General features: G+C 50.6%; 1 protein-coding gene across 1 annotated transcript in view; it reads left to right on the top strand.

The window, feature by feature from the left end:
* Positions 1-1,847: 1,847 nt before the first annotated feature.
* The window catches only part of ATN1 (atrophin 1), a 31,323-nt gene continuing 27,170 nt past the window's right edge, over positions 1,848-6,000 (top strand). Inside the window, exon 1 of the mRNA XM_020804134.3 lies at positions 1,848-1,983. The gene's annotated coding sequence lies outside the window, so the exon portion shown is untranslated. The remainder of the gene's footprint in view (positions 1,984-6,000) is intronic.

Genomic DNA, 6,000 nt, shown 5'->3' with positions numbered 1-6,000 from the left:
TTGTGAGAAGTATATACTGTACTCACTTTCATGCACTGGAGAAAATGCCGTGTGCAAGAAACATGTTTGTGGAGGAAAAGAATTAATCTCCACAGAAAATTCTTGTTCTATATCGATTGTGAGGTCCTCCCAGGACATGGTTCTCTCAGCTGGAGCAATTTTCCTTCTGGTTCCATTCACTTCCATGGAATAAGAAAAGAGGTTGCGGTTCTGGAAAATCTTGTGAAGGCAGAGACTACATTCAGCTCTGCTAGCTACCCACTGAACAACAACACCCCCCAAAGTGGGTGGAAGTCTCGAAATGTCCACATTCCTCTGGCATTCCTATGAATTGTTGACCAAATCTTAGTACTGTATCTGGAACACAGATCAAGGGAGATATTAATGAAGCATTCTCAATTCACGGTTGAACTAATGTAATTTGTGGATTTCCTTCACTACCTGCACATGCCCTTCTTCCTCCTCAGCACACTAACTTCTGGAGAGGCTGCATCAATCGCTCGCCTCCTTCCCTTCCCTCTTTCTTCCAAAACGGAGAGCTTGCTCCGGAATCCAGTTCCTACGGGATCCGATCCATCTCTTCCTTCATTCCCCCCCCCCCCGATTCTGTTGCTCCCGAGTCTTGCCTTGCCAAAAAAAGCTCCAGGCATCTCCCATGCCTTTGTACTGGGGATTGAGAGGGGAGGAGAAAAATCGCAGGAAAGCTGGGAAAAGAAAGGAGAAAGGGGGGAGAGCGGAGGGGCAGGGGGCTTGGGGGGAGGGGAGGAAGCCAGGACCTCAACTCCAACTACAGCCATCTCTGAGTGGCTGGAGCTCGCCGGAGAAAGGCGACTGCGCTCCCCCATTTTGTGAATCTCCTCCTGTCACCAGCGCCTCCTCGCTCTCTCGTTCTTAGACATTTTAAGGGCCGCTCCTCAAACGCCCACCGCTCCGATTCGAGCGTTACGTCTTGGGGAGCGCAACCGACCGTGCCTCTCTACAGCAAGGCAACCTCCGACCTTGCTCTTCTTTCTTAGAGCTTTGGAGTCAAACCCCCTCTGGCTCCCGTGGGGTTTACTCCCAAGTAAAAGTGCAAGCGGGTGGAAGTTGCCAACGACACACCCACACGCGGGATCCTCTGCAGCCCTACCACCTTAGTGTATCCGGGTTTATTTTGCGCGTACTCCGGGATCCTCAAGGAGGCGAAGGCCCAAGTGTGTGCATGTGGGGGGGGGAGTTCATCTTCCTCCACGGACACCCCCCCCTTTTCCATGTACTCCCTCGCCTCCATTTCTCTCCCGGGTTCCTCCCTCGTCTCCCTCACACACGGCTCTCCCCACCCCCTCCGTTCCACGTCTCCTTTTCCAAAAGGCGTTACATAATGCGCCCCGACTTGTGCGCCCTCCCCGTCCTTTTGCTTCCAGCCCAAATATGTGCTTTTTAATTTAATTTAATTTTTTTTGAGGCGGGGGTGGGCGCGCGGAGTCCGCACCGGGTGCCATCGATGCGCTCCTGGGCGCGCGGAGAGCTGGTGGTGGTGGTGGGGAAGAGTGTTGTTGGCAAGAGAAGCGCGCGCGGGGGAGGGGAAGGGAAGGGAAGGGAGGGGGGCAGCTTGTGCGTTCTGGGCTCTTCGGAAATGGGAGGTGGCCAAGGCGGCAGGCGCTGGGCGGGCGCTGCGATGGGCGAGCGCGCAGGCACGGGCGGCGGCGGCGGTGGCGCCTGAAACTGGGGGTGCGCGCGCGCGGGGGGGGGGCAGCCGCCGACAAACGCCACTTGGAGAACTGGAGGGTGTGTGTGTATGTGTGCGTGTTTGGAAGGGGGATTTATGTTTTCCGTCTCCCCCATCTTTGAAGTCCCGGGGAGAAAAGGGTAGAGGAGGAGGAGGAGGAGGAGGAGGAGGAGGGCGGGGGAAAGGAGTTGCTGCTACAGCTGGCGCTCCGAAGCTCTCCCACGGCTCCTTCTCCTTCAGGTCCCTCCTTCAGTCGACTGCCCTTCCGGAGCCCGGTAAGTGCCCCACTCTGGATGCCCCAGCTCTCTTGCCTGCTTGGCATCCATTCTCTGCCCCACGGAGCGGTCCTTCGTGGAGGTGCGGTGGTGGGGGGCCGGCTGGCCATCTCTTCTCCAGTCGCCGTCTCTCAGGGCTCGTGGAGAAGGAGGAGGAGGAGGAGGCGGCGGCGGCGGCGGGTGCGAGGAAGGGCTTGTCAGAAAGCAGGAAGACTCGGGCTTAATGAACCCCACGCGCCGATGAAAATGTTTGGGTACCCGCCCCCTCGTTGCCTCCGTCCCCCCCCTTCCCGAGATCGGGATTCAGAAGCTTCTCCCCAAAACCCACACCTCTGTCCGGGATAGGGATGGCGATAGAACCCCCCCCCCATCTCCTGCCCCACCGCTGTCCCCGCCGCGCGCTCTGCAGAAGCGATGCGAAAGCTTCCAAGAACCCCGGAGAACATGTGGGGGGATCCTAATAGACCACCGACCGGGTCCCTGGGGCCTCCCAGAGGATGACACCGGGAGAAGCCCAGGCAAGAGAAACCGGCGGTGCCGGAGCCCCTCTAGACCCGAGCTGCATTCTGACAAAACAGAGCATCCAGAGCACCCACTGCTCCATCAGGCCCCACAGGACAGACTCCTGCAGTTCCACGGAGGGGCAAAGCTGACATTTCCGAGTGCCCTTCGGAAGAGTGTTGGTCTGGCTGCCCGAGAGTTATATAGGGGTGATGGGGCCGGCTTGGGGGACAGAGAGAGGGTACTTATTATGAAGGGGGGAAGTCTGGTGGCTTCCAAGCTCCCTACAAACCTAGGTGAGACATGTGATGCCTGTATTTATTGAAATGGATGTGGGCTTAAATAACTAGAAGTGCCAGACCACATCATTATCCAAGCCAGCGAGGGTATGTGCTTCTGTTCCTTTCTAGGAAGGTGGGTTCCTCTAGGTCCTAGAGTCCAGGGGATGAACGGGAGAAGGATTGCTTCCTAGTCTATCCTCTTAAAAAGATTTCTGTTGTCACAGAACAGTTGTCCTGGAGGCAGGGCTAGGTAGAGGTGGGCTTTCAGATATTTTTGGACTGGAATTTCCGTAATCTGTAGTCATTGAATGTGGCAATTAGACTTATTCGGAGTTATAGGTCGAGAATAGCCAGAATTGCTTGCCTCTACCATCCGGTCACAGTGTAGTAAGACATTAAGCAGGGGCCTATGCTCTCCAAACTCCTTGCTACATCTGTGCTCTTCATGGATTTACTGAGAGTCCAGGGAAGCAAATGCCTTCTTAACTGTGCAACAGTATTTAGCATTTAGCTAGTGCATTAACACATACCCAGCAGAGTAGGTCATTTTTATTTCTTCCATGTTACAGATTGAAGGTGAAGGCCAAGGTAGTAGTGGTTTGTATACTGAATTCCACAAATGGGCTGAAATCTGAACTGTTGGCTTTCTTGCTCAGAGCTCTTACCGACTACATTGCACAGACTAGCAACACCTTCATGCAGTAGAAGGGATAGGCAGAACTTAGCAAATTTGCTTTTTTGGACTGCACCTCCCAGAATCCCAAAGTCAACACAACCACATGATGCAAAAAATTAAAATATTGAAGCCCTGGGAACTGATGATATTGTTCCAAGTGTGGTATTATCCTATAGACTCATAGAAGAACTATCTCCACCAAAAAAAGCAAATACCCAAAGAACCACTATTCCTTCTAAGTCCACATAGCCTTAAAAAAAGTCAAGCCCACCCCCTCCAGTGCCCTGAGCGGTTTCATGTTCCCAGCAAAATGAGAACAGTTTTGACAACCCTAGCTGGAGGAGGCAAATTCTCTGCTGGGTCATAGTATCTGTCAGTTCATGTGCCCATCTCTAAAATCATTTGTGTGCCCTTTTCATTCTTTGTGTGTGTATTTGTATGCAATCTATATCCTTTCTCCTCCATTTTTCTTTATGTCTTTTTTTTTTTTTGCTGTTGTTCTTTTGTCCCCACAGTAAAAACTTGCCGAGCATGACATAATTTAGGGAAGCCTGAATGGAAAGAAATATAGGCAGGAGGTAAGATTTACAGAAGAACAGGTCACCATGGATATAAAGAGCCCCAACATTTTAGTGTCTTAGGCAGAGAATCTAGGTGATAGTGAACATATATTGTTATAGAAGAATCATGGATGATTTCATGAGGAAATTAATAGCCGTACCATTTGCGGGAAGCTGATTGGGAGAGTGGTGGATGGCCGACCAGTTCTTGGAGGACACCAGTAGATCCCTTTCGGTCAGTGTTTAGGCTGCTCCATCGGTCTGATACAGGTTTGGTTGCCCTATTTGATGACCTGTTGAGGGAAATGGACTGGGGGCATGTTACCCTGTTGGTTCCCATGGATCTCTCAGCAGCCCTTGAAACCATTCAACCATGGTATTCTTTTGGACTAATTGACAGGGTTGGGGATTGGGGGGGGGCTAGTGTTATGCTGGCTCTGGTCCTCCTTTGAAGGCCGCTCCCAGATAGTACAGCTTGGGGAGGCTGTTTCAACTCCATGGGTTCTTACAATGTGGAGTCCCACAGGGGTCAGTCATCTCCCCAATGCTGTTCAACATCTATGTGAGGCCATCCAGAGATTGTGAGTGTGAGATGACGTGAAGCTCTTGTCACTCATTTTCCTCTTTAGCAGGAGAAGCTTTGCAGACCCTAAAGAGCTGCCTGGCCTCGATTATGAATTGGGCAAAAGTGAACAGGCTGAGGTTGAATCTTGACAAGATGGAGATCTTGTTGTTAGCTGGGAATTCTGATTATCTGGGAGGTCTCCAGCCTGTTCTAGATGGGGTTACATCACCGCCCAAAAGAGCAGGTTTGTAATGTGGATGTTTTTCTTGCCCTGGCCCTCTCAGTGTAAAAAAAGATTTTGGCCATGGCCAGATCTGCTCCCCCCCCCCATCTTAGGCAGATTGCACAACTGAGGCCCTACCTAGACGGGAAGTCCCTGATAACACTAGTTCACACATTGGTATTCTCAGGGATAGACAGTTGTAATACTGTCTACTTGGGGCTACCTTCGAAGGTGGTACAGAACCTGCAACAAGTACAAAATGCAACGCCCAGGCTTATTTAGAGAACTTCAAAATACTGTCGTATTTTTCTGGTCCTGGTACACCTGCATTGGATGTTGGTTTGCTTCTGTGCCAAATTCAAGGTACAGTACTAATTCTGACCTATACATCCCTAAATGGTTTGGGACCTCACTACCTATCGGAGTGCCTCTCCCTGCTTCCTGCGTCACTCACACCTCCCAGGTTTTGATGCTGTAGATCAGTGGTGTCGAACTGTGGCCCTCCAGATGTTCTTGGACTTCAACTCCCAGAAGCCTTCACCACCACCTCTGCTGGCCAGGATTTCTGGGAGTTGAAGGCCAAGAACATCTGGAGGGCCACATTCGACACCAGTGCTTGTAGATGGTCACCCTGAGGGAGGCCAGGAAATCTGTGACTAGGTGCCGGGCCTTCTCTGTGGTGGCCATCTCTTTACAGAATGCTCTACCTGTGGAGATGCCCCAGGCCTCTTCCCTCCGAATATTCAGGAAGCCCATAAAAACTTTTCAGGAAGGCATTTCAGGGTATCCTCCCTTTATAATTGTTGATTGTTTAGTTTTATTTTGATGGTTATACCATGTATCCTTGTCTGTTGCCGCCATCTTGATTTTTAGATCTGTTGTTTTGTTATATAGATTTATCTTATATTTTTTGATTTGGGTGGGATTTGACTTCTCTTTGTATGTTTCGTATACTGCTAGAAACCACTCAGAATAGTGGCAAGACCACTATATGTTGTTGTATTGAAAGAAAGAAAAAGAAAAAAAAAGAAAGATAGATTTGCTGTGCTTTGACACTACTCTGAAAATTATCAGCACAGCTAGGAGCTTCAGATGACCTAATAGTAGGGTTGCTCCTTGGAATAGAAAATTCCAAGGGGTTCTAATAGATTAGGTATAAGAACTTTATATCCAATACGGATTGATGCCTGAGTTAGAGACAGAAAACCTGG

Source organism: Pogona vitticeps, chromosome 2 (assembly GCF_051106095.1).
Source record: "Pogona vitticeps strain Pit_001003342236 chromosome 2, PviZW2.1, whole genome shotgun sequence".
Classification (NCBI taxonomy): Eukaryota; Metazoa; Chordata; class Lepidosauria; order Squamata; family Agamidae; genus Pogona; species Pogona vitticeps.
This window is presented reverse-complemented; position numbering and strand designations above follow the sequence as displayed.